Source organism: Geotrypetes seraphini, chromosome 13 (assembly GCF_902459505.1).
Source record: "Geotrypetes seraphini chromosome 13, aGeoSer1.1, whole genome shotgun sequence".
Classification (NCBI taxonomy): Eukaryota; Metazoa; Chordata; class Amphibia; order Gymnophiona; family Dermophiidae; genus Geotrypetes; species Geotrypetes seraphini.
Genome location: NC_047096.1, coordinates 53,423,603 through 53,445,685, shown reverse-complemented (window position 1 = coordinate 53,445,685; position 22,083 = coordinate 53,423,603). Strand labels below are relative to the sequence as shown.

Genomic DNA, 22,083 nt, shown 5'->3' with positions numbered 1-22,083 from the left:
TAAAATCGCTTTTTCAGAATTTCAAAGCGATGTACAATAAAAATAGGGAAGATAAACAATTTACTGGGGGAAACACCGACTGAGTTCAAACGAGAGGAAAGTAATGGGAGGAACTACAATCAATATAGGAAAGAGAACGCAGAAGGTATAAAACGTAGGAGATTACATTGACGGTGCCTTGCCTGTGTTAAATGTCAATGTCTGACTAAAACTGGGATGAATTATTCAAAAGCATCCCTGAATAGGGAACCATAATGAAGCATCATCCCCTATTGGTAGCAGTGCAGTTGGGGGACACCCATTCAGCTTAGAGAGAACAGTGATTCAGTGCCAGCTGTATCCAGATATTGGTGCTGCATATCTGATGTTTTTTTTGTATTTTTTTTTTTTTTTTTAAATCAACGGCAGCCGGCATTTTAAAAAACATTGATTGCTACAAGCTGAATATCAACACTCAGGTTTCTTTCCTTGAACTAAACATGACCCCAGAACGCCTGTACAACTTTTGGTTGTGTTAAAGAGAGGAACTTTTCAGATAACTAGTTCATTTGGCTAAAATGATTTTATTCATGCAAAATCTTTTGAAAATTTTCCCTTTTTATGCATATATTACAAGACCTAGTTCTATATTCTGAGACATATCAATATGCAGTCAAACTTTGGATAGCGAGTAACATGGTTTGAGTGTTTTGCAAAACGAGCAAAACATTTTCTCAAATTTTAACTCGATAAACGAGCGTTGGCTTGTAGGACGAGCACATATACGTGCGCCACATCAAATACGCACATAACACATGCACCTGCAATTCAAGCACACAACATACACACATCTCACGCTGAGCGCTGATGAACGTAATAAAAACATCACGCCCAATTCACCCGCAGTGTAGTGACTGTTCGAAACGAGCGAGATCTTGCAATACAAGTACGCCAAGTACTGTATTTTCTATTAAAGTTTTGGGGACGTGAAACGAATCGTCTTGAGTTTCCATTTTTTCTGATGGGGGAATTTGCTTTGATATTTGAGCGCTTTGGATTACGAGCATGCTTCTGGAACAAATTATGCTCGCAAACCAAGGTACCACTTTATTTAAGTGGGAAATGGAGCATCTTGCCAAAAGAAGGTTGCATGTGATTTTCAGTAAATATACATAGGAGGAGCTCTTTCTGAAGCTGGTCTGTCTTGTTTCTTGCAGCATCAGAGCTGTGATGTGCTGACTGATGCAGACTCCCAGTGCCGATATCACAAATGATGATAAACAGTAAGTGTTTTGGAATATTTTGCTTTTGCCTTTGTTTCTTCAAGAGCCAGCCTTAGGCTGGCCTTTTCTGCTTGGGAAAGATGAAGGTCATTGAGCTCCAGGGTAACAGTGTCTCTTTGTGATGGGTGAACTAGTTGCCAACCCTTTTTGACAGTCCTGAAAGAGCTACTGTAACAGAGTATGCCGACTGTTCTTTATGAGGTTGGCTTTTGGTTGAATTTAGCTAGTGCTGCTCCAGCTTAAGTCTTTATTTTCTTATTATTTTTTGGGCTGTCGTTTGCAATGAAATATCATTTGCTGATAATAGAGTGCACCCTTCATGTGTAAAAAAAAAAAAGAAGAAAGAAGTATATTTTGCTTGAAAGAGCTTTCTCTATCCATGTGCAGCTTGCCCCATCTCCCCTTCCTTTCCCCTCCTCTTCATCCATGCGCATCTCCTCCATCTCTTTTCTTCTATTCCACCCTATCCATGTGCATTTCCTTCTTTTCTCTTCCTTTCCTCTCCATCCATTTGCATTTCCTCCTCTTTTCTTCCCTTCTGCTCCATCCTATATGCTATACCTATTGTATCTGGCTATTGTTCAACTGGGTAGAAAATAATGGTAGTTTCAACATCAAACAAAACCAGACAATAATTAATGTGTAAAATATTTTTTGTAGCTCCTCTGTTGGCTTGTTGTTCTCCTTTATGCATTTCATATAGCCATTCTCTTCATCGGATCGTTGTTCTTACTTTTTATGTGCAATATTCATTATTAAAGTGAATCCTTAAAATAATAGAACTTATCTTATCAGCTGTGGAGCGCAGTGGAAAAGCAAAGAGCTAAACGATACAACAGGAGCCTCGACTCTGAAGAAAAATCAATGAAACATGGTCATGTCGGTGGAGGTGATTAATATTCTCAATTAAAAAGATAAGTTCTATTATTTTAAGGATTCACTTTAATAATGAATAATGCATATAAGAAGTAAAAAATGATCCAATGAAGAAAATGGCTTAAGCGATCTCTATATGAAATGCATAAAGGAGAATAACAAGCCAACAGAGGATCTACCAAAAATATTTTACACATTAATTATTGTCTGGGTTTGTTTGATGTTGAAATTACCATCCTATATGCAGCATATCTCTTCTCCGTCCATGTTCAGCATTTTTCCTCTCTCCCATCAACAACTTTCTTCCCTCCTACCCATCCAGCCTCACCTACTGTCTCCATTACCCCACCTACCAAAGTCCAACATCACCCCCTCTCCCCCTGCCAAGGTCAGCATTTCTCCTCCAACCTTCCTCCCTCTCCCACTACCTGTGCTGCCTGCCTGAGTCCGGGCTTCTGGTAGTAAGAAGACAACACAAGGCCCGGCACCAGTGCTAACTAATGCTGCCCAAATCAGGGAAAACTTTTTTGATTCGATTTGGCCTATTGAATTGATTTTTCAATTCGATTCACTTTTCCCACCTAATCGGGTGTTTTATTCAAACATCCTGGCAGATTTATTTAGTAGCCTCTTCACACCACCTTCCCCCTGTTTGCCCTCTCCAACCCCATTCTGGCGCTGTGGTGTAAACAAAATAAAAAAGACTTTTCCTCTCTCTGTTAGGTCTTAGCTCACGCTCACTGTCTAACACCAGCTCTGGCAAGATACACATTTCAAATCTGACATATTGTAAACACAAAATAGAAAATAAAATGATTTTTTCTACCTTTTGTTGTCTGGTCATTTGATTATCCAAATCATGTTGGTCCCAGACTCTGGTTTTTGTTTTGTTTTCTGTTAACTTGTTCGCCAAGGTCTCCTGCTCATTTGACATTTTCTTCTTTCTCCATGCTCGCCATCCATCTTCCATCTCCGTACAGTCCCTTCCACTGCCTTATCCAACATTTCTTTCCCACTGTCTACCATCTCTCACTCTCTCTCTCCCTGCTTTGTGCCCTGGGCCAAACCTCTCTATTTCCCTTCATGCAGCATCTCTCCCTTCCTTCCCTCCATTATTACATGCAACATTTGTTTCTCTCCACCCCCATTCACCATCTCTCCCTGCCTTCCACCCTATGTCCAACTTTACTGTCTCTCTTTTCTCCATGCATGTCTCCCTTCCCTCAACAATATGTAGGATTTTTCCCTCACCCCTTTCTATTTCTGTTACATCTCTCCCTTCTTCTCCACCCCATGTGCAACAGCTTTTCTCCTTCCTATCCCCTGTGCAGCAGCTTTTCTCCTTCCTATCCCCTGTGCAGCAGCTTTTCATCCGTCCCTCCCATCCCCCTGTACAGCAACTTTTTATAGAATCGGGGCTCTAGTCCACAAATTGCTTTGGGGATTTTAAATTGTTGCTTAACACTCTGCACCTTTCTTAACCTGTTTTAAAATCAGGTTAAAAGTAAAAGCAGCCCCTTTACTATCTAAGGAGCTCTTTTACTAAAATGAACAAAGAAAAAACTGCAAACAAGATGCAGGTTGGGTCTTTAATTTTTTATAAATCGCATAGAACTTTATGGCCCTGTAGTATATAAATTGATTATTATTATATATTGCTCCACAGAGATTTTCCTACAGAGAGACTTTTTGGGCGATTATTTTGGCTTTACACAGGCTCACCTTTATTTTCATTGCAGTTTGATTTGAGACCTTTACAAATTAGGGACCCCTAATGAAGGTGTGTTTACCGAAACACAGACCGTGTCGGGTCTCCTGGTTTTTATAAAGGTGGTGACATTAACCGCAATATATATGTGTTTAAATAAATCCAGCCTGCATCTTGTATTCGTGTCTGCAGTTTTTTCTTTGTTTGTTCCGATTGTGCTTCACTGCAGACTACTTGGATTGTGCTTTTGTTTTTGTTTGCTTTTTTATTAAAAGACATTAAGTCCTAACATGTGGTTACCGCACCAAAAAAAGGCATGCCACGAAACACATTACAGGGTTTTGTGGTAATGTGCCTGTTTGCATGTGCTGTTTATTTTTTCAAGAGGGTGTATGGTATGGGTGTGCATTCTGATTAGCACACACTAACTGGATAATGCAGTAAGTGCTCCCACGTTAATTCTTTGCAAGTCCTGCATGCTAATGGAAAAATTAGCACAGGACCAGCAAAATAAAGGGGGAAAGGATTTCACATACTGTCAAAGTGGTTTACATACTATATACAGATAACATATTTTGTACCTGGGGTGTAGGCGTCACTACAGGGTGGCCAGTGCTATTCCCAAAAAATGGCATGCCATCTCAGTTCCATATGGCTCGGGCTCATCCCCCTCCTCCCTCTGGAGTTAGGGGGGAGATAGTACAAGGCCTTGCACAGGCCCAGCACCATAAGAACATAAGAACTGCCACTGCTGGGTCAGACCAGTGGTCCATCTTGCCCAGCAGTCTGCTCACGCGGCAGCCCTCTGGTCAAAGACCAGCGCCCTAACTGAGACTAGCCCTACCTGAGTAAATTCCAGTTCAGCAGGAACTTGCCTAACTTTGTCTTGAATCCCTGGAGGGTGTTTTCCCCTGTGACAGACTCCGGAAGAGCGTTCCAGTTTTCTACCACTCTCTGGGTGACGAACTTCCTTACGTTTGTACGGAATCTATCCCCTTTCAACTTTAGAGAGTGCCCTCTCATTCTCCCTACCTTGGAGAGGGTGAACAACCTGTCCTTAATTACTAAGTCTATTCCCTTCAGTACCTTGAATGTTTGGATCCTATCCCCTCTCAATCTCCTTTGTTCGAGGGAGAAAAAGCCCAGTTTCTCTAATCTTTCACTATATGGCAACTCCGTACACTATAAGGCAATTCCTCCAGCCCCTTAACCATCTAACTTCAGCACTGAGGAGCCTTCAAGCCTACCACTTGTGGAGGCCCTGTTGCTACCGCCCCTTTGACACATACATGTCAGAGCGGGAGGAGCCAACAAGGCCTTCCCAAGCACATGGGCTCGAAGTCTTTTCATCACTGAAGTTAACGCTAGTGCTGCCTGATTTGCCAATTCGAATTGATTCACCGATTCACTTCAGTGAATTGATTCAAATCGATTTGTTTTCTAAAAATAATCAGATTCACCGATTCAGTGAGTCCAGACATACCTCCGGGGTTCCTACAGGAGCAGCAACAGCAGTGCCTAGCCAACAGAAGCATCGCTCTGCACAGGCTGCTTCTGGCCTGCTCCACCAGGGTCTTCCTTCTTCTCTGCCTTGTCACTGATGACAGCACTGATGACATGGCTGAGGGATGCCCTGGTGGGCAGGCTGCGAGTAGTCTGTTCACTGTGCTGCCTCTGATAGCCGACCACCACCACCGCTGCTGCTAATTTAGGAAGCCCAAAGGGGATAGAGATCGTCAGTTGGGAGGTGCTGCACAGGGAGATGGGAGGGAGGGATGAAAAGCTTCTGCTCAGGGGGTTGAGCCTGAGCCAAATGGAACTGGGGTGGCAAGCCATAGTGATGCCTATACCTCAGGTACAAAATATGTACCTGTATATAGTATGTAAACCACTTTGATTGGCAGTATGTGAAATCCCTTCCCCTTCCCCTACCCCCTTTGTTTTGCTGGTCCTGTGCTAATTTTTCCTTTAGCATGTGGGAGCACTTAACTGCTTCCTTTTTAAGTTAAGTCCACATTATCCAGTTAGTGTGTGCTAATCAGAATGCACCAGTTGGATAACCCTATGTCATGCACCCTCCTGAAAAAAATAGTACACCGTTAGCATGTGCAAATAGGCAAATTACTGCAAAATGCTGTAATGTGTTTCGTGGTTTGCCTTTTTTGGTGTGTTAACCGTACGCTAGGGCTTAATGTCTTTTAGTAATGTCTTTAGCTTTTTCTGAAATACTGCCTGCATATGGAAAAGGAGAGCAAAGAGTGAAAAACACAGAGGACTTTAATAGATGGCTCAGAGCCTGGTGTCATCGAGAAGGTTTCAGGTACATAGGAGGATGGGGAAATACATGGAAGAACAAGAAGCTATATTGCACTGATGGGCTACATATTACTACAGCAGGAAAAAGAAACCTTGCAGAGAAATTTACACAATATTTTTCTAGGCATTTAAACTAGAAGGTGGGGGTGGTGTATGTACGAAGGACAATTATAGAGACCACCCCCGGCAAAAGAAAAGATGTGATGGTAGTAAAGGCTGCAACATAAGCAATATCAGCAACTCATTTCTTAGTATTGCAACGGAAAGTGAAACGACACAAAAATCCATACGAAAAAGGAGATTATCGCTGAAAAATAGCTGGAAAGCGATGACCACAAATGCTCGCAGTCTAAGCAACAAAGTTCATGATCTGCAAGCCCTGATATTAGAGGCAGATCTAGATATTGTTGCTATCACAGAGACATGGTTCAGTGAATCACATGGATGGGATGCAAACATACCGGGATATAATCTTTTTAGGAAGGACAGAGATGGTCATAAAGGTGGAGGAGTAGCTCTCTATGTAAAGATCAATATCCAAGCGACCGAAATGCAAGGGACCTGGGGAGAGGAAGAAGCGATATGGATTGCTCTGAAAAGAGAAGATGGAACTTCTATCTACGTGGGTGTAGTCTACAGACCTCCGACTCAATCGCAGCAAATTGATAAGGATCTGATTGTGGATATCCAAAAGTTTGGAAGGAAAGAGGAGGTTCTGCTGTTGGGAGATTTCAACCTGCCGGATGCGGACTGGAATGTTCCGTCTGCGGAATCGGAAAGAAGTAGGGAGATTGTGGATGCCTTTCAAGAGGCTCTGCTCAGACAAATGGTGACGGAACCCACAAGGGAAAAAGCGATATTGGATCTGGTCCTCACAAATGGAGAGAGTATCTCTAATGTTCGAGTGGGTGCTCACCTGGGTAGTAGCGATCATCAAACGGTTTGGTTTGATATAACGGCTAAAGTGGAGAGCGGCCGCACGATACTTAAAGTCCTAGATTTCAAACGTACGGACTTTAATGCAATGGTAAAGTACCTGAAGAAAGAGCTGTTAGGATGGGAGGACATAAGAGAAGTGGAAAGACAGTGGTCTAAGCTGAAAGGAGCGATAAAAATGGCTACGGACCTTTATGTGAAGAAAATCAATAAAAACAAGAGAAAAAGGAAGCCGATATGGTTCTCCAACCTAGTGGCTGAGAAAATAAAGGCGAAAGAGTTGGCGTTCATGAAATATAAAAAAACCCAAGAAGAGGAGAGCAGAAAGGACTACAGGGTGAAACTGAAAGAAGCCAAGAGAGAGATACGTTTGGCGAAGGCACAGGCGGAAGAACAAATGGCTAAAAATGTAAAAAAGGGAGATAAAAATTTTTTCAGATATATTAGTGAAAGGAGGAAGATAAAAAATGGAATTGCTAGGCTAAAAGATGCTGGGAACAGATATGTGGAGAGTGATGAGGAGAAAGCAAATGTGCTAAACAAATACTTCTGTTCTGTGTTCACAGAAGAAAATCCTGGAGAAGGACCGAGATTGTCTGGCAAAGTTACACGAGAAAATGGAGTAGATTCTGCGCCGTTCACGGAGGAGGGTGTTTATGAGCAACTTGAAAAACTGAAGGTGGACAAAGCGATGGGACCAGACGGGATCCATCCCAGGATACTAAGGGAGCTCAGAGAGGTTCTGGCGAGTCCTATTAAAGACTTGTTCAACAAATCTCTTGAGACGGGAGTGATTCCTGGGGATTGGAGAAGAGCGGATGTGGTCCCTATTCATAAAAGTGGTCACAGGGATGAAGCAGGAAACTACAGGCCGGTGAGCCTCACTTCAGTTGTTGGAAAAATAATGGAAGTGTTGCTGAAAGAAAGGATAGTTTACTTCCTTGAATCTAATGGGTTACAGGATCCGAGGCAACATGGCTTTACAAAAGGTAAATCGTGCCAAACGAACCTGATTGAATTTTTTGATTGGGTGACCAGAGAGCTGGATCGAGGACATATGCTAGATGTAATTTACTTGGATTTCAGCAAAGCCTTTGATACAGTTCCTCATAGGAGGCTGTTGAACAAACTTGAAGGGCTGAAGTTAGGACCCAAAGTGGTGAACTGGGTCAGAAACTGGCTGTCGGACAGACGCCAAAGAGTGGTGGTTAATGGAAGTCGCTCGAAGGAAGGAAAGGTGACTAGTGGAGTCCCTCGGGGTTCGGTGCTGGGGCCAATCCTGTTCAATATGTATGTGAGTGACATTGCTGAAGGGTTAGAAGGAAAAGTGTGCCTTTTTGCAGATGATACCAAGATTTGTAACAGAGTAGACACCGAAGAGGGAGTGGAAAATATGAAAAAGGATCTGCAAAAGTTAGAGGAATGGTTTAATGCCTGGCAACTAAAATTCAATGCAAAGAAATGCAGAGTAATGCATTTGGGGATTAATAATAGGAAGGAACCGTATATGCTGGGAGGAGAGAAGCTGATATGCACGGACGGGGAGAGGGACCTTGGGCTGATAGTGTCCGAAGATCTAAAGGCGAAAAAACAGTGTGACAAGGCAGTGGCTGCTGCCAGAAGGATGCTGGGCTGTATAAAGAGAGGCGTAGTCAGTAGAAGGAAGAAGGTGTTGATGCCCCTGTACAGGTCATTGGTGAGGCTCCACTTGGAGTATTGTGTTCAGTTTTGGAGACCGTATCTGGCGAAAGACGTAAGAAGACTTGAGGCGGTCTAGAGGAGGGCGACGAAAATGATAGGAGGCTTGCGCCAGAAGACGTATGAGGAGAGACTGGAAGCCCTGAATATGTGTACCCTAGAGGAAAGGAGAGACAGGGGAGATATGATTCAGAAGTTCAAATACTTGAAGGGTATTAACGTAGAACAAAATCTTTTCCAGAGAAAGGAAAATGGTAAAACCAGAGGACATAATTAGAGGTTGAGGAGTGGTAGATTCAGGGGCAATGTTAGGAAATTCTACTTTACAGAGAGGGTAGTGGATGCCTGGAATGCGTTCCCGAGAGAGGTGGTGGAGAGTAAAACTGTGACTGAGTTCTAAGAAGCCTGGGATGAACACAGAAGATTTAGAATCAGAAAATAATATTAAATATTGAACTAGGCCAGTTACTGGGCCGTTTGGTGGAGGATGGGCAGGGGAGGGCTTCAATGGCTGGGAGGGTGTAGATGGGCTGGAGTAAGTCTTAACAGAGATTTTGGCAGTTGGAACCCAAGCACAGTACCGGGTAAAGCTTTGGATTCTTGCCCAGAAATAGCTAAGAAGAAAAATTAAAAAAAAAAAAAAAAAAATTTAAATTGAATCAGGTTGGGCAGACTGGATGGACCATTTGGGTCTTTATCTGCCGTCATCTACTATGTTACTAGTAAAAAAGCTCCTTTGATAGTAAAGGGGCTGCTTTTACTTTTAACCTGATTTTTTTTAATTGTTACTTAATACCCTGCAGGGTATTAAGTAACAATTTAAAAAACCCAACGCAATTTGTGGACTTGAGCCCTGCTTCTATAAAAAGCGCCTGCCGTTAGGCGCCTAGATGAGCGTAGCAATTTTTTTTTTTATTGGTTCAATCAGCACTTTTAATTGAGCAGTGCCAAAACCAATTAAAAACAATTATTGTGTGTAGGAAAATGTGCGCCCAAATCCATATTGGTACCGATTAGTGCCAATTTGTACCCAATTATTGGTACTAATTGGCTTCTTCACCAATTTAATTGGGCACACATCTTGGAACGATGCCAAAATTTGGGCACTATATATAGAATCTGAGGGATATTGCAATATGATAAGAAGAGTTAGGTTTAATGCCGCAGATATTCTGAAGTGCATTTTGGAGGACATTGAAGAGAGCGGTGACAGTGTGAATGACAATCAGAGTTCTGGCATAGAATATGAAGACTATGTGTCGGGAGAGTGTCTAGCAGTGTTCCCCCTAAGCTGTGCACAAGTGCACATGTGTTAGAAAGGGGGCGCACATGCCTAGCAACTGCATGCACCAAATTTTTCCTTGCTTTCTTTATTGTACCACACAGTTACTCCCAATACTCATAGGCTGTTGCCAAATTGAAAAATATATACTAAGCCCCTGATTCTGTATAGGACGCCCGGGAGAGGTGTCCTATTCATAATCGGGCCTACACTAAACCCCGATTCTGTAACCGGCGTCCATGTTACAGACGCTGGTTAGAGAATCGGGTTAGATTAGACATAGCCCGCTACACTTATCGCAGCAAGGGATCTCTCTGCCGCTATAAGCCTAGGGAGGCCCACAAGACGCCTAAGCTCGCCTAAGGGCTTTAGGCGGGCCTTAGGCGAACCTAGGCGGCCCTACGCGTCTCCCTAGTAGAGGAAGAGATGCTTACAATGTAGGCTAACAAAATGCTGGTCTACATTGTAAGTAGACGCGGCCGCTATACTTATTGCGGCAAGGGATCTCTCTGCCGCTATAAGTATAGCGGGATGCGGCCGCCTGTCAGATTGCCGGCAGGAGGGTGCCCAAACCCTCCTGCCAGAAGATGCCCCCCCGACACTACCGACCGCCCCCCCCCCCCGACACTACCGATCGCTGGCAGGAGGGTGCCCAAACCCTCCTGCCCGAAGACGCACCCCCTCCGCACCCTCCCCCCCGCGCTAACAGCCCCCAAACCTCCACCCCACCAAACTAACCTTTTCTTTTGGCCAGACGGGTCTTGCTCTAGGCGCCTGGGCCAATCAGGCCTTAGACTTAGTGGGGATGGGCAGACCCGCTATGCCTTAGGCCTGATTGGTTCAGGCTTCAGAGCCTGGGCCAATCAGGCCTTAGGCTTCGGCGGGATGGGCCGGGAAGGGACGGGCCCACCTCATTTCGACGAGGCGGGCCTGCTGGCTGGACGGGCAAGACCTGTCTGGCCGAAAGAAAAGGTTAGTTTGGTGGGGTGGAGGTTTGGGGGCTGTTAGCGCGGGGGGGAGGGTGCGGTGGGGGTGCATCTTCGGGCAGGAGGGATTGGGCACCTTCCTGCCAGCGATCGGTAGTGTCGGGGGGGGGCATCTTCCGGCAGGAGGGTTTGGGCACCCTCCTGCCAGCGATCGGTAGTGTCGGGGGGGGGCATCTTCTGGCAGGAGGGTTTGGGCACCCTCCTGCCAGCGATCAGTAGTGTCTGGGGGGGGCGGTTGGTAGTGTTGGGGGGGGCGGTCGGTAGTGTCGGGGGGGCATCTTCTGGCAGGAGGGTTTGGGCACCCTCCTGCTGGCAATCGGACAGGCGGCCACGGCCCGCTATACTTATAGCGGCAGAGAGATCCCTTGCCGCAATAAGTATAGCGGCCGCGTCTACTTACAATGTAGACCAGCATTTTGTTAGCCTACATTGTAAGCATCTCTTCCTCTACTAGGGAGATGCGTAGGGCCGCCTAGGTTCGCCTAAGGCCCGCCTAAAGCCCTTAGGCAAGCTTAGGCGTCTTGCGGGCCTCCCTAGGCTCCCGGAGGCGCCTTCAATATAGGCGGCCTGCCTGGGAAGCATTTTTTTAAAAAACGTGCATCCCGATTGGCTGATTAGACAGCTATAGGACGCCTACAGCTGTCTAAAATCGGGACGCACTTTGTAGAATCAGGGCCTAAGTACATAGACTGTGGAACTCAAGAGTCTTCTGGTATCACCTTCAGAATTAGTCTCGGTGAGTAACCATATTGCAGACTATCATCGATCCAATGGTCTATTTGTTAAATTTCTAAAAGATTTTTATTTTATAATTTTTTGACTTTATAAATATTCTTCTTATGTATAAACAGGTGAAATGCTGATATTGCTATGCATCCATAATTCAAGTCTTATCTAAAACTTATTACTTAACTTGAGTGTAACTTCTTAACCATCTGCCCTGAGTTGCTATTATGACAGAGGAACTCCGTTTCGCTCCAACTGACTTGATTAGAGCTTCTTCAGGAAATCGAAGTTTAGCGATGGTAGTCACTACAAACGTAAAAGAAGAAAACTAGTGATTCTCTCACTCACACATTTATATCTCCTTTACATTTATATAATTCATCTTTAATTTAACAATTTAGCATTTTAAGAAAACCACTCAGGGACCTTCTTTTAGGTTATACTCGTCCTATACTCTGGATGACTCTACTTTTCCTAACCAATCTGGACCGGCTGATACATATTTATTTTCAACAGTTTTTCGTATTCTCCTTAAGTTTAAACTTAAACTTAAATATCTCAGGCCGTAGTATATTTCGGGTTAATCGGCAAAAGAGAAGTGCTTACCTTTTTCTACTCCTTGGCATTCTTTTATCGTTATTGACGCCGCTAAGATCGTCAAAGGATCTAACTCGTACTCATTCTGCTTTTTAAAGGCCATTTACGTCATTTCCTTTTTTTTTTCCTTTTCTCTTTCCGGTCTATTTTTACGGAAGTATTATTTAAGATAAACTGCTTGATGAATCAACATCAGGTTTAAAAACTAAATGATATGATAGCGGCTCTTGTTTGCCATATATTTTTTTGCCAACACCCTTCAGTTTATTTGTTTCATGTTTGAGCCCATTACACTACTGCCTTACAGTGCTGTCTATGTTTATAATGTTTCTATTTTTACGACTATTTAATGCTTCTTTTTCTTTTTTGTTTCTTATAACCATTTGTTAAAAGAACACCTGCCAATTCATAGTAATATTTAAACCATTTGGTTGCGTACTATGTAACCGATCTATCCATTTTTGTTCTATTTGTAACAGGTTTTTTTTACCCCTTTTCCCCTCTTACTGATTCTGGAACCTTATCAATAATCATAGAGTGTAGTTGTTCAAATGTGTGTACTATCCTCCAGTGGTTGCGTATACACAACCATTGGAGGATAGTACAGAGAAATCCATGTTTTGAAAATGTAAAATTACGTTTGGCTTTTTCTAGAGCCCGTAATTTAAAAGAGATCTTGAGTTTAAAACCGGATGCTATATAATCTAACGAAGTATTTAATGGATCCCATTCGAGATATGGAAGATGCCAAACATGTTCGCTTACAATACAAGGGGCATCATTTGAGAATCCTCTAAGTCATAAAACATATAAGTTGCGTTATCAAACCACTTGTAGATCAGATTATGTGGTATATTTAATTAAATGTCCATGCCAAAAAATTTACATCGTTTCCAAATACACAGGGAAAATTTAGCAATTAAGAGTCAGAAAGTAGCTGAAATGCAAAAAATTTACATCGGCAAAACAATTAGACATTTTAATATTCGAATGACAGAACATAAATCCTGTTTACATCTACAAAGGAAAGAAGCACCCTTAGTGGCACATTGTTTGACACATAATCACACATTTGAACAACTACAATGTATGATTATTGATAAGGTTCCAGAATCAGTAAGGGGGTGGGGGAAGGGGTAAAAAAACTGTTACAAATAGAACAAAAATGGATAGATCGGTTACATAGTACACAACCAAATGGTTTAAATATTACTATGAATTGGCAGGTGTTCTTTTAACTCAAGTATATTATTTACCGGGAAAATCACAAGATCAGCAGCAAGTTATTGCTGCTGATTTGAATGCAACAGCATTACTTGAACTTTCAGGTACTGAAACAGTTTCTCCTGCTACATTATTATTGACGGTGGCTATGGCCCCTGATAAAAAATTGGCTTATGAAAAATTTCTTCAAACATATGCAGAAAGAATTTCTAGGTTTAAAAGTCCAAATGTACCCAGATTTAGCCAGGGATACCCAAAGAAGACGGAAGGAATTTCTATTACTAAAATCTGGGGTTACGGCATTGGGGGGCAACCTTTTTCCTACGTTATCCATGTAAATGTGTGGTTCATTATTCTTCACAGAAATATGTCTTTTTTTTAAACCCTTTCAGTTGACAACTTTCCTTTCAATGTCACGATTGGAGAAGAATAGAATTAAAACTTAATGCCCTATTTGTAATGTTTAAGAGGTGACTAATTTTGAATACGAACCTGATCATCTATGCTATCTATTGATGTATATTTCTTTCTTTTTTTTGTTTTTTCCGCTATCTACTTTTTGGATCTCTCTTATTGTGGACTATAGCGATTAAGTTAAAATGTTTCTTTTTATGTGTTGATATAAGTACTTGATTTGTTCTTATATTGCTATCGGTACAAGTTTATACTTGATTGTATTATGAAAATGATAAAAATAAATATATAAAAAAAGAAGGGGACAGGGCCAGAAGCACAACAATGAAGAAAGCTGCCTCGCGATGCCTTTATCTTTGTATTGCCACCGCCAAATAGAGGGGGAGAGACATGCCGGATAGAAGGAGGAGGGGGGGGGTGTCAGGCAATGGATGGGAAGGGGAGGGGACAGAGAGTGCAGACCCTGGATGGAAGGAGAGGAGAGAGGGTGCAGACGCTGGATACTGGGACGAGAGGTCAGGTGCAAGATAGAAGGAGGAGAGAGAGGGGCAGATGTTGGATGAAAAAGGGGAGTAGAAGACACTGGATGGAAGGGGAAAGATAGATGCAGGATAGAAGAGGAAAACGGTGTCAAATGATGGATGGGGGGAGAAGAAAGAAGATAAGAGTTAGTGAAAGAGTGGGAAATAAGAGGAAGTAAAGTAGGAGAGCCAGAGTGAGGGAAAGAGATGGCAAGCTGTAGGTAGACAGTAAAAGAAAAAAGGAAAACTGTAGACCAAGCATGTCAAGCTCTAAGGCTAACACGGGCCACATAAACAAGGTTTATGTGGGCCGCTAAAAAGCAAAAATGTGATTTTTTCATAGAAACTTAGGTTTATTTCAAAAAGTACAGTATAAAAAAAAAGAACAAGAGCAACGATAAAATTAATGTTTTCTTCCTGACACTTGGCATCTCTTCTCTGCTACTATTTTTCCTATTTCTGGGTAAATCTTGTCCGGAGTGATTACTTTTAAAACTGACCCAAGGATGGGAAATGGAATTACAGGTCACTTTGGGACATTGGGATGTTGCCCACACTCTTCGGACGACACCAGGGGTGACCCCGTGTGCTTGGTTGCAGGAAACGTTTTATAGGGTGACATTACGAGCTTACTATACTCGCACACAGTTATATTACAGTGGAGGTCTCCCTACACCGGTGTATCACAAGTGTGGACAGGGAGAGCACACCTTGGGACATTGGTAGAGTCCTGAGGAGTATACCGGCCCAATTTGTTCTGGATTTGGCCGAGGATTATGGCCATTTGTCCCGGGGCCACTTGACTCTCTGTAGGAAAATGAGCCTGTTGGCCCGTAAATGTATCCTCTAATATTGGACGGTCCAGGACCCTCCGGAGTTCTGGTATTGACGGAATCAGTTGCATCAGTTGGCTACCTATGAGGCAAGAAAAGCCGGGGGGGGTCATGGAAGCGGAAGCTTTTGTTTTTGAACATCTCGGAACTCTATCTGCAGTCCTTGCACTCAAAGGACCACAGTGCGATATTAAGATGGTTGTCTTAATACGGGCAGTTTGAAGTTGATGGGGTGGAGAGTGCTATGGAGGAGGGGTGGAGAGTACCTGGGTGGGGGGGGGGAGGTTCTTTGACAGTTGGATCTTGGTCTGTGCTATTGGGTGGGGGAGAAGGGTATATAGTTTTGTATGTTCATACTCTGATTACAGTTCTCGGTCAGAGTGGGTGGAGGAAAGATGGATGGATTGCTCCAGGGCTCATAAGAGTCCAGGCCCTGATATGCGTTGTTAGTGTCTTTGGACCTAGGTCTTTAGGTGGAATGGTTAGGTAGGTTGATATATCATTATGTACCTACAAAATATTGATGACTGTTCTCTTTGTTGTGGAAGCTGCTTCATTGTTCCTTACTCGACTTTGCTATCATCTGTCTGTTTCGGATGTTTTGCTGTTTTCAACAATAAAAGCGTTTGAACATAAAACTGACCCAAGATGAATGTCGGTAATTCTGGATCTGATAGGAGACTTATTTCCTTTCATAAGTGTAAATAACTACTCGAACCGATAAGTACTTGCAAACAAGGAAATAATTTCATATGTGAATTTTCGAGTATTTTCAAACCTGGCTGACAAATATTTATAAAATTCAAGCAAGCCAACTTCACTCTATTTTTTCTTCAAATCTGAATCGCACTGGATCTCAATTACTTCCATTTGCATATGATTAGGTACTGATTCTACATTTATTGAAAAAAATTGGAAAACCCCCCCGAAGAAAACTTGTCTTCCAAAGATTTAAAATCTGTAATCTTGTTTCAAACTCAGTTCTAAGGCTTAATTTTTTTTCTGCATATTTTTGATACAATGCGATTTTTCACCTAAACTTGATTTATTTATGTTGCATGTCGGAAAGTGCGTTAAATCATAATTTTTCAACTGCTTTTCCCAAAGAACTAGCTTACATTGGAATGCTTTAACTTGATCACACAGGTTCATAATGATCTGATCTTTTCCTTGCAGTTTTAAATTTAAATCATTTACCAATAAGTGTTTTGTTATATCAGCAAAAACAAACTTGTGTCTTAATTTTTAGTTATTAAAAACTGACATATTTCTTCTTTCAAGTCTTCTTTCAAGAATTATTTAAGGACCTTGGAGCAGGATAGTCAACATACCTCGGTAAAGTAGGACAAACCGGAATATTTGCTTAAAAATGAGAATTGTCGCTGATTTAAGCCCTGGGATCTTATGAAATTGATAAATCAAGTTTTCAAGTTTCAAGTTTATTAGGAGACTTGATTAATCGCTTAATCAGGATTTCTAAGCGATGTACACTTTAAAATTCACATTTGTTTAGGGAACAATACAATACGTACAAATACTTAAATAGGGCTAATTTACATTAAATTAACAATACTAAACAATGGGTAAGGAGGGAAGAAATACAATTCTTAAAGTAAAGAGAAGACATTAAGGGAAAATACAAAAGGGTAATAATTAACAAAAGTATAGCAAAGTTAAATAAGACAATAAAGTAGTAAAATTAAGTTGCGAAGGCATCTCTGAAAAGGAAGGTTTTTAACTCATTTTTAAATTTCCCAAACTCCTTCTCCTCCCGTAAAAAAATAGGGAGGGCGTTCCAAGTCTGCGGTGCAGTACAAGAAAAGATAAATTGTCGTCTCGTATTAAAATTGAAAATGTCAACAAATTTTCCATGTTTACTATCTTTGTGCATAATACTTCTTGATGTATAATGCAATGCATATGATGAATCTTGGATCCATCACAAGTATCACTTTGTTTTTTTCTCAGTAATGCCATAAAATTGTTGGTTTTTCCGACCATTGAAGAAGCTCCATATGTAGCTACAGAAGTTAGTTTTGACAGAGGTAAATTGTATTTTTGCAGAAGTTCATAAACACAATTAAATATTTATTGTCCTGTTGTAGTGCCACGCATTGGTACTAGTTCAATAATTCCTCAAAATTGTTGAAATTCGTGTCTGAAGCACAAAGAAACACAGCTAATTCAGCTACACCCCAATGTCGTATTCTTGTCACAGGCAATGGGAAAAAGCTTTGAAACTAGATGATTTTGCTTTGATCTGATCACTTAAATTGCCGGCCAAATCAGTAATTCTTTCTGCAACTATATTTCGAGACAAAGAGATTATTTGAAAAACCTTCACATGTTCAGGACAAACAATTTCTGCAGCTTTAATTACACATTCCTTGATGAAATCACCTTTGGTAAAAGGTTTCAAGTGTTTAGTTATCAACTCCAAAAAGGCATAGCTTGCATGCACAGCCACTTCACTTTCTTGTGATACTTTAGTAAACATGAACTGTTGTTTTTACAGTCTCAACTTGAGGTTTTTCAACTTCTTGTCTCATTAATCCTTCGTAATTGTCATTTTTGATTTATGCTGTTCATAGTGCCATTTAATGTTATATAACTTTGGCACACTAATAGCATTATTACATATCAAGCAAATTTTTATCTTTTACTTCACTGCAAAAATACTCCAGTTCCCACATTTCTTGGAAATTTCGATGTTTATCAGCAATTTTTTGTTTAGTTTTACTACCACTTGGTTTTGATAAAGACATACTAAATACAAAGAATCGAAATAAATGAGTAATTGTTAACATACAAAAAAGTGACGAATGTTTTGCCAGTCTTCAAGAAAGGTTGAAGGGGAGATCCAGGAAACTACAGACTAGTGAGTCTGACCTTGATTAACTTGCTGCACTTCTTCGAGGGAGTAAACAGGCAGATAGACAAGGGTGACCTGGTCGCCATTGTATATCTGGACTTTCAGAAGGCGCTCGACAAGGTCCCACATGAACGACTGCTTTGAAAAATTGCGAGCTATGGAATCGAGGGTGAAATACTCACTTGGATTAAAAACTGGCTGGCGGATAGGAAACAGAGAGTGGGAGTAAATGGACAATACTCGGACTAGAAAAGTGTCATGAGTAAAGTGCCGCAAGATTCAGTGCTTGGACCCGTGCTCTTCAACATATTAATGAATAACCTGGAAATTGGTACGATGAGTGAGGTGATTAAATTTGCAGACGATACGAAGTTATTCAGAGTAGTGAAGACACAGGAGGATTGCGAAATTCTGCAACATGACATAAACATGCTCAAGAAATGGGCTGCGACATGGCAAATGAGTGTAAGGTGATGCATGTCAGTAACAAAAATCTTATATACGAATACTGGATGTCCGGTGCAGTACTCGGAGAGACCCACCCCAAGAAAGAGACTTGGGAGTACTGGTCGACAAGTCAATGAAGCTGTCTGCGCAATGCGCGGCAGCAACGAAAAGGGCGAACAGAAGGCTAGGAATGATTAAGAAGGGGATCACGAACAGATCGGAGAAGGTTATCATGCCGCTGTACCAAGCCATGGTACGCCCTCACCTGGAATACTACATCTAGCACTGGTCACCGTATATGAAAGACATATTACTACTCTAAAGGGTCCAGAGAAGAGCGACTAAAATGGTTAAGGTGCTGGAGGAGTTGCCGTACAGTGAGAGATTAGAGAAACTGGGTCTCTTCTCCCTTGAAAAGAGGAGACTGAGAGGGGACATGATTAAACATTCAAGATAATGAAGAGAATAGACTTAGTAGATAAAGACAGGTTGTTCATTCCCTCTCCAAGGTAGAGAGAATGAGACTGCTGGACACGAAGGACCAGTGATCTGACCCAGCTGCGGCAATTCTTATGTTCTTATATTGCATGAATATAATGAATGAATGGAAGAAATGGCAAGACATTTAGTACTATTATTATGGAGGTGGGGTCTAATACGGAGCTTGGGCACCCCAAACCAAACAGCATTTCGCTGCTCCTGTCCTCCAGAAGTGTAAAAAAAATTCTAAATGAGATCTCACAAAAGACTTATACAGAGGCATTATCACCTCCTTTTTTCTGCTGGCCATTCTTCTGCACCTATTCTACCTGTTTGACCACCTTAAATTCATCACAGATGATCACCCTTAAGTCCCACGCCCTTCGGTTTTCGTAACCCACATGCGTGACCATGCATTTTTAGCATTAAATCTTAGCTGCCAAATTCTAGATCAGTGGTTCCCAACCCTGTCCTAGAGGACCCCCAGCCAGTCAGGTTGTCAGGATAGCCCTAATGTATATGCATGGAGCAGATTTGAATACCCTTTCACCTCCATTTTATGCAAATCTCTCTCATGCATATTCATTAGGGTTATCCCAAAAATCCGACTGGCTGGTGGTCCTCCAGAACAGGGTTGGGAAACACTGTTCTAGATTATTCTAAAAGCTTCACTAGACCTCCTCAGGTTATCCATTCCATCAGGGATGTCTACCCTATTGCAGATTTTGGTTTCATCCGCAAAGAGGCAAACATTACCCAAAAGCCCTCTGCAATATTTAAAAGAATTTGACTCCAAGCCAAAACTTATGGTAAAATCCACCACTGGCAAAATCCCTTTCCTCAGAGCGAGCACCTTTTACTCTCTGTCACCATCCACTCAACTAGTTCCTAATCTAATCAGTCTCGTTAGAGCTTATACTGGGGATACTCATTTATAAGTTGTTAAAACAGAACTGTGTCAAAGACTTGCTAAAATCTAAGTGAATTGCATCTAATGCTCTCCCTTGATGCAATTTTCTGATCACCCAATTAAAGCCAGTAATCAGGTTTATCTGACAAGACCTGCCTCTAGTAAAAGCATGCTGCCTCGGGTCCTGCAATCCATCGGATTTGAGAAATGTCACTATTCTGTTTTAGAAATGTTTCTATTAATTTACTCATCACAGAGGTCAGACTATTGGAGAGGTGGGCAGATAAATGGCAGATGAAGTTTAATGTGGAAAAATGCAAAGTGATGCATTTAGGCAGGAAAAATAAAGCACACAAGTATAGTATGTCAGGTGTAACTCTGGCAAAGACCGAAAAGGACCTGGGTGTACTGATAGGACCCTGAAGCCATCGGCGCAATGTGCGGCGGCAGCGAAGAAAGCAAATAGAATGCTAGGCATGATAAAGAAGGGAATTACAAGTAGATCAGAGAAAGTTATAATACAACTCTACAGAGCCATGGTCAGACCGCACCTGGAATACTGCATCCAGCATTGGTCTCCATACCTAAAGAAGGATATAAAACTGCTAGAGAGGGTGCAGAGACGAGCAAAGAAGCTAGTGAATGGCATGGAGAACCTGGACTACGAGGAACGACTTAGGAGACTGGGGCTGTTCTCCCTTGAGAAGAGGAGACTACAAAGAGACCTGATCGAGACTTTCAAAATACTGAAAGGATTCAACAAAATAGAGCAGGGGAAGCAGTTATTTACAATGTCCGATGTGACACGGACAAGAGGACATAAATTGAAGCTGAGGGGGGACAGGTCTAGGACGAATATCGGGAAGTTCTGTTTCACGCAGCGAGTGGTGGACACCTGGAATGCTCTCCCAGAGGAAGTAATTGCAGAATCCACCGTTCTAGGGTTTAAGGGTAAACTAGATGCACATCTCCTTAAGAGTGGCATAGAGTGATACGGGTAAGGGTAAATTTAGATGCACATCTCCCTTGAGAAGCATACAGTGATATGGGGACTAAAACTATGCCAGGGTACACCTGGTGGGGCCTCCGCATTTGTGGATCACCGAACTTGATGGACCCAGGATCTGATCCGGAGATGGCAATTCTTATGTTCTTAAACATAAGTATACTGCTTATCATGTTCAATGAAAGGGAATGGGATTAGTATACCGCCTTTTTTTGCTTACACATTCAAAGCAGTTTTACATATATAAGGTACTTATTTTGTACCCAAATAGAAACATAGAAACATAGAAATTGACGGCAGAAAAGGGCTATAGCCCATCGAGTCTGCCCATACCAATGACCTACTCCCTGACTTTTACTCCCCTATAGATCCCATGTGAATATCCCATTTTCTCTTAAAATCTGACACGCTGTTGGCCTCAATCCAATGATCGACCACCCTTTCGGTGAAGAAGTACTTTCTAGCATCACCTTGAAATTTCCCTCCCCTGATTTTCAGCGAGTGTCCTCTGGTTACCGTGGGCCCTGTAAGACTGAAGATATCATCTTTCACCTCTATACGCCCCGTGATATACTTAAAGGTCTCAATCATGTCCCCCCTCTCTCTTCGCTCCTCCAGTGAGTACATCCGCAGTTTTTTTTAGCCTTTCTTCATACGTGAGATCCCTGAGCCCCAAGACCATCCTGGTAGCCATTCGCTGAACCGATTCAATTCTCAACACATCTTTCCGGTAGTGTGGTCTCCAGAATTGAACACAATACTCGAGATGAGGTCTCACCATGGATCTGTACAGTGGCATTATGACTTCAGGTTTTCTGCTGACAAAACCCCTACGGATGCAGCCCATCATTTGTCTTGCCCTGGACGAAGTAAATGGTGTATCAAATGTTGATCAAACTTAGAAACATACCACAAAGGTTAGACTATCCAGTCACACTGTTATGTAAAAGCATTTTTTCTGCATGTAAAACAGGCTTTACACGTGAACA

The 22,083-nt window shown here is 42.0% G+C and overlaps 1 protein-coding gene across 8 annotated transcripts in view; it reads left to right on the top strand.

Moving 5' to 3' along the window:
- Positions 1–22,083, top strand: part of ST3GAL4 (ST3 beta-galactoside alpha-2,3-sialyltransferase 4) — a 434,440-nt gene that overhangs the window by 276,795 nt on the left and 135,562 nt on the right. For all 8 annotated transcript variants that reach the window (XM_033917742.1, XM_033917743.1, XM_033917738.1 and 5 more), the window contains one exon: positions 1,197–1,262. The gene's annotated coding sequence lies outside the window, so the exon portion shown is untranslated. The remainder of the gene's footprint in view (positions 1–1,196; positions 1,263–22,083) is intronic.